Source organism: Dipodomys merriami, unplaced genomic scaffold (assembly GCF_024711535.1).
Source record: "Dipodomys merriami isolate MVZ:Mamm:240054 unplaced genomic scaffold, mDipMer1.0.p SCAF_21, whole genome shotgun sequence".
NCBI classification, from domain to species: domain Eukaryota; kingdom Metazoa; phylum Chordata; class Mammalia; order Rodentia; family Heteromyidae; genus Dipodomys; species Dipodomys merriami.
In genome coordinates, this window is record NW_027203493.1 from 8,854,574 (window position 1) to 8,866,218 (window position 11,645).

Here is an 11,645-nt window from a genome sequence, read left to right on the forward strand (position 1 = left end):
GAGTTCTAGGGGTCATCCCAGGTACCATCTTGACCCTTTCACTTCCTGCCTCCTGGTCCCGCCTCACCAGCACACCCCCTTTTCCAGCCTGCATTCTTTCTCTCCTAGGAACTTTCTGCCCCGGGACCATCTGGGTTGTTTTTTTTTTTTTTTTTTTTTCCCCTCCAGTGTGGCTCTTAGCAAAGCAGGTGAAGGAACCTCTTCCAGGAAGCCTACTATGTTCTCTCCCAGTCCAAGTTGTTCTGGAGTATTCTACACCTTGCCTGTGCTCTCCTACCAGCCCCTGCCTCACTGATGACTTGCTTGCTGTGCTGTGTCAGGGAAGGGATGACAGTAAAGAGTGCAGGGACCCCTGCCGCCATATGAGGTCCAAGAGGCTGCAACCTTACCAACGTCCAATGGGCTGTAGATGGCAGAGGCTGGATTCAGAAGTGAGTTTCTCTAACAGTCACTCAAGCTGTGCCTCCATGGTCCTAATGTCAAAGCCAGGTGAGCAGCGGGGATCCTACCATCTCAGGCTAGTTATGGGGAGCCAATGAGATTGTGTTTGGGTAAAGTCAAGATCAAGAACACACAAGCAAGATAGCCAGTGCAGAGGCCTGGGGTCTTAACCCCTGTCCGTGGGTCTCCAGGCTTTTCCTCACCCTGAGCTTGCTCTTCCCTTCACTCCTACCACATCCTTTATCCAGACACTATGGGAGGATAACAGGAGGGCTGGTGGAATAGAGAGTCCTTTATCTCAGAGACAAAAATGAATACAACATCCAAACTACAGCTGGCACCGCTGCCTGAGCTCTTCCACACCCCAGCCCAGCCCCCTTGAGACCATCGGAACCTTCCTACAGGGGGTCCTAGGGGTGCTGTGTGGCCACAGAGCTAGTTTGCAGTTTTTCAAACGACAGAAGGATCAGGGGCACCGCCTCACTGAGAAGGTGCTCTCTAAGAAACAGTCTAGTCTTTGTAATTATCCCCTTTTTTCCTGAGTGTTGAAAATCCCACCAGCCTATATGCCATAATTTAATGTGTAGCCACAAGGAAGAGGCTGGTGCTGGGGGGGGGTGCTGTGAGCAGATGGCACAATGGCCAATTGATTCTGCCCGCACCTACTAATAGTCTACCCGCCATGGAAGGGAGTGGCTCACCTAAAAGCTATTTAAACTGGGAAGTATTTCCTTGCTCTTTAATACTGCTGCTTTGGTGTTTGCTTTAAAGTTGTGATTTGGACCTTCTTGAAACTATAAACAACCTCCCAGCCTCATTTGCAAACTCTGCAGTAACTTGTGAGCAGCGGTGGAGAGGAGGGGCAGCTGAGTAAGGAGTAAATTGGAGCACGTGCTCCCCTTAGGCCAGCAGGGAGTGAGGCTGAGGTCTGGAAAGACAGGGTCAGGGAGCTGGGCTGCACCCATCTCTACCCAGGCTCTGAGGGTGACCAGGCCTGGGGATCTCCATAGAACCAGCGGGATAAGGGAAGAGGGAAGGGCCCCACCACAGAATGGCTTTTTGACATTAACTACTAAAGCAGCCTCCCACTATGGCTGCCAAGAGATGTCACTGTCTGAAGGAGAGAAGATGCCTCCTGCTCAGAGATCAAGCATTTGCCCACAGAAGGGCCTCTTGTGTCCTTTTTGGCATGAAAAGGGTTAGTCTCTTCCTCAACCACTACACAGCTGAGTGGCCTGGGACAGGAGGAAGCCCCGGGGGAGGAGGGGGAGGGTGGTAATCACACCTACCCCCTGAGCTTGAGTTGGTCATTCAGAGCCTACCCTACCCTTCCCAGGATCCCCATGAACCCATCAAATAAGGAGTATGAATGTGGGTGTGGTTTGGGAGTCTCCATCGATGCTGTCAGGAGGGCTTGCTCCTGTGTAGTGACAAATCATGGCTTTTGTGAGGTGTGTACCAAAGAGGGAGATCAGCAGAGAGTTTTTGGGAGGGGGGAGAGGGGAATTAGTTTGACTATCAACCACCACAAATAAACATCAAAAACTGCCATTAGGCCAGATGCTGGTGGCTCACGCCTGTAATCCTAGCTACTCAGGAGGGTGACATCTGAGGATTGCGATTCAAAGCCAGCCCAGGCAGGAACGTCTGCGAGACTCTTATCTCCAATTAACCACCAGAAAAACCAGAAATGGAGCTGTGGCACAAAGTGGTAGAATGGTAGCCTCGAACGAAAGAGCTCAGGGACAGAGCCCAGGCCCTGAGTTCAAGCCCCAGGACTGAAAAACAAAAAAACAGAAATACTGCCATGGGGCATTCGTTCTGCTCTAGGATGCTGCAGCTCTTCTCTTGAGTTTGTGAGACCAGGCATGCTATGCCCAGGTGCCTTCCCAAGCTGTGTGCGTCAGATTCGCTGCTGTTCTGTGGGCCAGGGCAGGCCCAGGACAGTCAGTGCAGGAGGCCGGAACTCAAGGACATGGGAGGTACCAGAAGGCAGGGTCACTACTGCCTTATGAATAGGGCTGTCTCCGGCTCTAGGAGGCCCTCCAGGGAGCCCACCCTGCCTCCCAGATGTCAGCCATGAAGGCAGAAGCCTTTCTGTCTCAAAGGGAGCAGGGGGACAGGACAGGGATCTCTCCTTCCTTGTACTCACATAGACCAGAGGGGACATTCAACCCCCTTGCCTGAGGTCACATAGCCAGAGCATGGCAGGATCCTGCCTAAAAACTAGGTCTTCTGAAGCCCAAGGGGAGTCTTTCCAGAACACCAGTCTCCCAGATTCTCTTTCAACTGGCTCTTACCTTTTCCTAACACCTTTCAAAGACGTCCTCCCTCCCCGCACCCCTCCTGAGCTTCTTCACAGTGCTCCCCGCCCCCCACCCCCAGCGCTCCACTTCCCTGTGGTCATCTTGCACCATCTTGCTGTCCTCATCCTCTGCTGGGCACTTGGCTCCACCTGCGAGGAGCCCTGCATGAGAGAGGAAGCCCGCCATCAAGGGGTTAAAGTTCCCAGAGTTCTCTTATAAATATTGCATGGAAAATATCTGCCGCGATAGCCCCAGACTGTAATGTCGACATTATTGCACCTGCACATTTTAATTGGTCCAGCGAGCTGGCCCATAATTGGTGCCTAGAAATCAGCAACCAGCCTGACTTGGCTGTAAAACAAGAGAATCACATTCTCCAGAGAGTGGTGCATTTTAACCCTACCATGGGAACTGGTGGGCTCCATTATGGAAGGAGAAGAGGGAAGAGGAGAAATATGATCCACCCACAAGTGCCAAAGGTCTCCAGAGGCCAGTCCAAGCTGAGCCGGGATCAGGAGGTATTCTGAGGGGCTCAGCACCCGGGATAGGGTGGAGAGGAAGACTCAAACTTGAGACCTGTGGCCTTGATGATCCCTGTCATCCTCTGCTAGACACTGGCTTCCTTTCTCTGCACGGTTTTTAAATGCCTGCTCAAAGCCAGATGTGGAGCCACACATCTGTAACCCCAGTTCTTGGGAGGCTGGGTCAGGAAGATCCTTAGTTTCAGGCCAGCTCGTCTCAAGAAATACAAAATTGAGTGTTGATGGCTCACGCCAGTAATCATGGCTACTCAGGAGGCTGAGATCAGAGGACCGAGGTTCACAACCAGCCCAGGCAGGAAAAGTCCATGAGACTCTTATGTCCAATTAACCAGCAAAAACACCTGGAAGTGGAGGTGTGGCTCAAGTGGTAGAGTGCCAGCCTTGAGCAAAAAAAAAAAAAATAAGCTAAGCTAGAGTGGGAGGCCCTAAATTCAAGCCCTAGTACCTGTGTGCATGCATGTGTGACTGAGGAGGTGCATGCGCACGTGCACGCACGCACACACACACACACACACAAGAAATTATACATTAAAAAATTACAAAAGAAGCCAATTATATTTGTTACAAAAGTTAAATATTTCAAAGTGGGATGTAGCAAGGCATGCACTGCTTTCTCAATGCATAAAGGAACAAGATCTGCAATTTCCAATTAATAACAGACAAAACATATCCAACATCTCTGCCCCAGCTGTGGTGTAACGGGACAAAGCTCATGATTTCTCCTGTTGATGGTCACAGGTACAGCTCATCCCACTGTTCTCTGTGGCTCATGCTCCCACTGAAAGGAAGGCTAGATTTCAGCTAGAGGGGAGTGAGTATACAGTTGGGTTTTTTTTTTTTTTTGGTAGGTTGTGGGGCTTGAACTCAGGGCCTGGGCACTGTTTTCCTGAGCTCTTTTGCTCAAGGATAGTGTTATACCACTTTTGAGCCATAGAGCCAATTCTGATTTGCTGGTAATTAATGGGAGATAAAGAGTCTCATGGACTTTGCTGTCAGGGCTGTCTTTGAACCATGATCCTCAGATCTCAGCCTCCTGAGTAGCTAGGATTACAGGCATGAGCCACGGGCACCGGCATAAAAATATGACTGATTTACTGTAAACGAGTCATATTTTTACCCCACTCAAATTAGCCATAGTCTCCCCACCCCCATCCAGTTCAGGGCCCTGGTCTCAGAACTGAATGGCTCTGGTCCCTTTGGCCTTGGATTGTTCCATGCTGTGTGCTGGGAGGGTAACGGAGCCTCCCTTGGCCTCCTGCCTCCGTTTACTGGCTGGTGAATGAGGGTCCTGCAGGAACTCCCGCCCCCCCCGGGCAGTTTTGGGGCATGGATGAGACTTTGCTGCTGAGGTGCCTAGCAGAAGCCCAGCAGTGGCATTCCAGAGATTTTTAATCTGCCACAACCCTGAGGACCAACCTAGCACCTCAGCACCCAGCAAGGACCACTGGTGGGACAAGAGAATGTGGTCCTGCGCCTCTCCACCAGGCCTCAGAAGCTCAACACCCAGCCATCTTTTGTCCCACGTGGTGTCTTCAAGCCCAGGACTGGGGGGGCACGTGGGTCTTCAGGCCGTCCCGACCCCTTTTTAGATCAGCACCTGGCAGGCGGCTGTGAGGGGGAGGCACACCTGGGCGGTGCGGCAGCTGGCGCGTCTCTGCTGAGGGGGAGAAGCGGCACCTCTGGGATTATAAATACACCTCTGACTCTCACTCCGGGTGTGTAGGGGTGTCACCTTCCCTTCCACTCCCTGTGCCTGCTGGGTGGGGGGGGGCACTTCAACTTTCTAGCTCTGTGGTAGGGGCAGGCACCCAGAACAATCCTCAAAAGCCAAGGCCTCTTCAGAAAGTTGGACCAGAAAGAGGCCAGAATCAGAGGAGATGTGATCATGGCTACCTTCTCCTTCTGCTTCTCCTCACCCACAACTGTCACCCTTTGGAAGGAGCCATGGTAAATAGCAGCATTTCCCTTCTCCATCCTCTGCTTCTAGGGCCTGGCCTCCCCCTTCCCCAAGTCCTGGGGTCCCTGAGGGCCCTTCCACTCCCCAGGAGAAAACCTCTTTCTCTGGTTCCTGCCACCCAGCAGGAAGTAGGGGTAGTCATCTTCAAGGAGGGTTAAGACTCATTATTGCCAACCTGAGCGGATGTGGGGCTGGGGTCAGAGGAGCCAGATTGGAGAAGGGCAGGTAGGGGAAGCCAGCATCTCTGGGGAATGAAGCCCACCCTGTAGCTTCAGATTGACTAACTTTGAGGGAGAAGGAGGGGATGGATGGCAGGAGACAGGAAGGCCGGTAGCCACACCCGAGTTCCATGTCTCTTATAGTTTGGATAGGAAGTTGTCCCCCCCCACCCCTAAAAGTGTCATGTGTTGAAGAGCAGGGCTGAGTGATCAGCACAGGATGGGCTGGAAGCATGAGAGAACCCCCAACTGGTGGACCGATCATTGAGAGGAGACTGGATTAGGAGACCCCCAAGTTCATCCATGGGTGCTCAGGAGGCGGAGCCTAGCTGGAGGAAGTAGGGTAGGGGGTGTCTCCAGTTCTCCTAAGCACCTTCTCCCCCCTCCTCTCTCTGCCACCTGGCTTGCCAGGAAGGAAAGATTCCCCCATCCTTTACTATGATGTTGCATGGAACCAAGCAATCACAGAAAACCCTCAGAAATCACGAGACCAGATAAATAATTCCTCCCTTTAAATCATTCTTCTAGGTATGAAGTCCTAGGAACACACACTCCATTCCATGCCACACTGACTCATTGGGGGAGGGGGACGGGAGTGGAAACTGAGGCTCAGGAAGGTCAGGTGATCTGAAGGTCACAGAGTCATGAAGGGCAGTAAGCAAAACTGAAGCCTGGGCCAGCTAACACTGGCAGGCTTCCTGAACCACAGATCCCTGCTCCATATGGACCCTCCGCAGCCTGCTGACTGCATGTTGAGATGTGTGTTCGTGCCAGGCCCTGGTCTGGCTCCCCAGGCACCCAGTCCTGGGATCCTCAGCTGTGTAAAAGTGGAAAGTGAGTGTCACAAGTCCAGCAGCACACAGCATTAGGAAGTGGGGATCTAACTTGTCCATCTCCAAAGACAATGAACCTTAGCTGGATTCAATTCAACAAAAACAAATTAAGCACCTACTATATGCCCAACTTTGCCCTGGAGTGCTGGGCAATAGCAGTAAGCAAAATGGATCTCCCACAGTTGGTAGAGCTGACTTCCTGCAAGGGGGATGAGCGGGTAGAGCCGACTTGCTGTGAGGAGGATGGGTTGGTAGGGCTGACTTCCTGTGAGGGGGATGGGCTGGTAGAGATGACTTCCTGTGAGGGGGATGGTTGGAGAGGCAGACAAAACAATGTGACTCGTGATCCTAGGACCCAGAAGAGGTGAGAGCGAGGCAAATGGTGAGCTGAGAAATTGAGATGCTGTGAGAACATGCCCAGTCTAGAGATGCATGTGTCTAGAACCTTCTTTACTGGATATCAAAGACGGCGTATAGGGATGCCTTCAAGCCAAGATATATTTTTTTTTTGCCAGTCCTGGGGCCTGAACTCAGGCCTGTCCCTGGGCTTCTTTTGCTCAAGGGTAATAATCTACCATTTGAGCCACAGCTCCCTCCACTTCTGAATTTTTTTTAATATAGTTTGTGGGAGAAAAGAGTCTCATAGGCTTTCTTGTCCAAGCTGGATTTGAACTGGGACCTTCAGATCTCAGCCTCCTGAGTAGCGAGGATTACAGACCTGAGCCACTGGTACCTCACTTAAGGTAATAATAATGTCTTAAAGGAAAGTGAGAGAACTTGCCTTGGGATCTTCTCTACCACCCCCAGGTATATGCCAGAAAAGTCAGCACACAATAGAAATAATGGCACACCCATGTTTATTGTGGCACTATTCAAAACAGCCAAGCTATGAATTATCACAAGTGCCTAACAAGGAATGAATTGGAAGAAGTTATGGACAGATACACAATGGAATATTATTTGACCATGAAGAAGAATGAAATCATATTATTTGCAGGACAAAAAAAAATGGATAGAACTAGAGATTGTTATGTTACACCAAATAAGTCAGACCCAGGGACACAAATATAGCATAGTTTCTCTGATATCTAAAATCTTTTTTTAATTAAAAAAAATTATAATGGTGATGTACAGAGAGTTACAGTTACATAAGTCAGGTAATGAGTACATTTCTTTTTGGACAGTGTCACCTCTTCCCTTGCTCTGACCCAGTTTTTCCCTCCTGTCCTACCCACAAGTTGTATAGTTCATTTTCAACAGTGTCTAGTGAGTACCACTGCTGCATTTGTTCACCCTTTGCCCTTCCATTTTTTCTGTCCCCTCTTACTCTCCCAAAGACAGATAATAAATGAACAAATAAGACAAAGAGAAAAGAAAACAACAACAACAACAACAGCAAAGCTTAAAAAAGTACAACCTCTTGTTTCTGTTTCCTAGAGTTCATTTCAATATATGTAGGACACATGAAAGTACAGGGGGCCTACTTATGGGGGAAGGGGACCGGCTGGGATGGGGCTGGAAACAAGGAAGGGTAATGGGGGTGAATGTGATTAGAGCACATTGTATACATGTATGAAAATATACTGAACTCCATCATTTTGCATAATCAATAAATAAGGGAAAATTTAAAAATAACAATTGGCTCCTTCCCCAAGATGGCTCAATTCTGCTCTTCTGGAGAGAGCACTTTTTTTTCATAAGGAAGGAAACCACAGAGGTAGGTGTGTGTGTGTGTGTGTGTGTGTGTGTGTGTGTGTGTGTGTGTGTGTGTGTGTGTGTGTGTGTGTGTGTGTGTGTGTGTGTGTGTGTGTGTGTGTGTGTGTGTGTGTGTGTGTGTGTGTGTGTGTGTGTGTGTGTGTGTGTGCTGAGCAAGCTAGACAGTTGGAGGAGGGTGGGGTGGTTGTGGCTTTGAGGCTGGGAGCCAATTCAGGGCCCAAACCTCTGTTGTGAAAGGGAAACTGTGGGATTCAGGTCTTGTCTGGCCTGCTCAGGGAACCTCAGCCCCTCTGGCATCTTTGAGGTTAATGCATACCCAGTGAGCCTGGAAGGGAGAAGGGGCCCCGGACAGCTATTCGCACACTCAGCTTACCCAGGAAATCCTGACAGAACTGCAAAAAGTAAACTGTGCTTGCCTATAATTAGATACATATTTATTTTAAAAGGTTATAATTTCCTAGGGGTTTGCTGCTTGATAAATACAGAGTTTATTATTATTTTCTTTTTCTTAACTGCAAGTCAAGAGAAAAAAAAGAAACCCAAGTTTGGACATGAATAAGAAGCCTGCAAGGATGGCAAGCAGCAGTTTTCTTCCAAACCCCACCAAAAAGGGAGAATGAGGTGGGGCTGAAGGGAATTTGACCGGCATGAGATTTGGGGGCAGTTGGGTGGAAGACAGTTGCTTTGGAGTACTGTGTGTAAAAGTCATATAAGTCTCTCCCCTGCGCTCTGCTCCCATGCCCTTATCTGCCTGGGCAAGTTTCTCCTTCTTCGCCATGCATCTATAGTTGGATGCCTTGAAAGGCCACCTTCCAGGAAGCCACTTGTGGGATGCCTCGCCCTGACGAGAGCCAACTCCACATTCCTCTAAAGGAGGTGTTGTAGCTTGAATTGTGTCCCCCCACCCCCCCAAAAAAATATGCTGAAGTCCTAGACTCATGCCTGTGACTGTGATCTTTCCTGGAAACTGGGTCTTTTTAAGATGGAATTCGCAGTAGATCATACTCTTGGTAGATCGTGATCCGGTGCAGTTGTCTTCATAAGAAGAGAAGCAACAGAGAGACGTATGGAGGAAGCTGTGGAATGACAGAGGCACAAGGTGGACAAGGCGAGAAATTTGAAGGATTCACAGCTGCTACCAGAGCCAGGAGGCGGCAGGGGAGGTTCCTAGCTGAGGCTGTGGAGGGCCTTGCTCTCAGACTGTAAGCCTCTACATTTGGAGAGGTTGCCGCTATGCTCGTGATATTTTCTTATAGCAGCCCATGATGCTAACCCTCGCAACCCAGTCTGTTCTTCCTCTGGACCAATGCTGTGTCTGTGTCTGGCTTGTCAATCAATGTTTATGGACACATGATGGCTGTAAGGATGGTCATCCCCAAATTACACAATGAGGACCAGACCACTGTCCTCCGGTCCCTATGATTCCAGCCTGGATCTCTGTGACAGACTCTTAGTAGATCTCCCTGCCTCCACTCTCTTCTCCCAGACATGTCCTTGAAAATTTCCAATCTTTGGGCCAATATCTGAGCTGTGCATTTGGCCTTAGTTCCCCTCCCCGCTCATTGTCCACCAGACAGATCCCGCCTGTCCTGCAAGTCTGGATGCCAGGGCTTGCTTCTCACTAAGCTTTCCTGGGCAGTATCCTTCCTGTCCCCCTTCTATGTGTTCCCCAGTGTTGTCTGTCTGCACCACTCCCAGAAAACTTGGCTTGTCTGCCTACTTTGCTGGGCTGTCCAATTTAGGGGTGAAAGACTTTTTATTTCTCTTCTGTGTGTCACAGTGCAAAAGGTGGGTGTTGTGGGTACCTGAGGAGAGAGGAGGTGGGGAGGTACCTGAAATTCAGGACTGGTTGGTGAATGGAATCACCCACCTTGGTATTAGGGGAACTAGGTAGAGAGATGGGCTCCACATCTGCCTACTTCTTTTCCAGGGCCCAGAGTCTTGGTCTATAGGGAATGAGCAGGATGCTTGTGAGAAGATGAGACAGGAGAGTTACTAGAAGGGACATGAGAGTGACTGCTTGGTCTGCCCAGAGGTGGGGGACTCCTGTCTCTCTCAGGCCAACCCAGTCCACCAGGCACACATGAGGATGTGGCCCATGCATGCCTTAGGACAGGTTACAAAACAAGACGCTTCAACATCAGAGGCTGGGCTTGGGATTTGAGGAGAGGGAAGGAAGGGTTCCTTGGGAGGAGATAAGAATGCAGACTTCATGTACACCTGCTAGGCATGGGCCAGGCTGGGTGCTGGTTAGGAAATGTCCCCCACAGGATCTTGGGTTGGATGTTTGGTCCCCCAGGTGGTGGAACTATCCTTGCTGGAGGAAATGGATCTCTGGGGGCAAGTCTTTGATAAAGCATCTCTTTCCCCAATCTCCCTCTGCTTCCTGTCCACCATGAGGTAAACAGCCTCCTCCTCCTCAATCTGCTCCTGCTCTCATGGTGTTCTGTCCAAAGGGCATGAGGCCTAGTTACTGTGGGCAGAGCCCTCTGAAGCTGTGAGCCTAAATAAACTCTTGCTCCCCTAAATTATTTCACTCAGGTGTTTAGTCACAGCGATGCCATTAATTGACAAATACGGTGACACCTGATCCAGAGACCCAACAGAACCCTGGAAGGAGGTACTACTCACAGATGAAAACACTGAAGACCAGTTGTCCCAAGGCCCACAGTTGAATGACTGGAATCCAAGTCCACTTTGCCAGAAGACTGGGCTTTCTATGCATTACACAGGCTCCTCTCAGGCAAGGCTTCCCAAAATCTAGGTCAGGGTCTGGCTGGGAGGCATCCAGTCCAAAAGAACCACAAGCACTGATTTCTAGGTACCTTAAAAAAATCCTATAGTTTATATTTTTTAAAGCAGAGAGTGCTCTGGAGTCCCCAGGTCTCTGAAGATGCTCCTCCTCCAGATGGAGAGGGAGAGAGGAGGAAGATCTAGGCTGAGATGGATTCCAGGGTGATGGAGTTAATCACTAGACGCAGTGCAGCCTTTGGCCACATTAATGGGAGTGGGATTTTCAGAAGAGGGAGGAGGGTGTGGGTCCAAACGAGCCTGAGCAGGATTCAGTGCTAAAACCCCATGCAGATGGTGGCACTGCCTGGTGGGGGGCTGGGGACTCATTGCCCAGTGAAGACATGGCAGGAAATGAACACTGTCATCAGTATCTCAAGGGCTCTCCAGTGGATGAACAATTAGACAATTCCCTCTCATTTAAGAGCTAGAACAAGGGCCAGCAGCAGCTGGAAGTCACAGCCAGGCAAGCCTCCCATATCCCTATTAAAACAAGAGAAGAAAGTCCCATCCCTGGGGCCCTTCAAGTAAGGTAAAAGGTAAAATTGTGGGTTGGACCAGGTACCTCACCCCTGAGAGGTGGAAATGTCAGGCCCTAGTAGCTGCTCACAGGTAACAATGCTCTCATTCTGAATTCGATGGTGATACACAGTATTTGCCAAAATTCAGATGCCTAGATTGTCTGAACCAGAAATTCATTCTCCCGATTTGGGGGAAGGGGAGACAGGAGAAGGGGAGGGTGTCGAGAACCTATAGTTTAAAGTGGTCCTGTTACACAGCCAGGTTTGAAAGCTGCTTTGGAGTCATGGGAAACAACCTGCTGGTCCTACACACACACACAC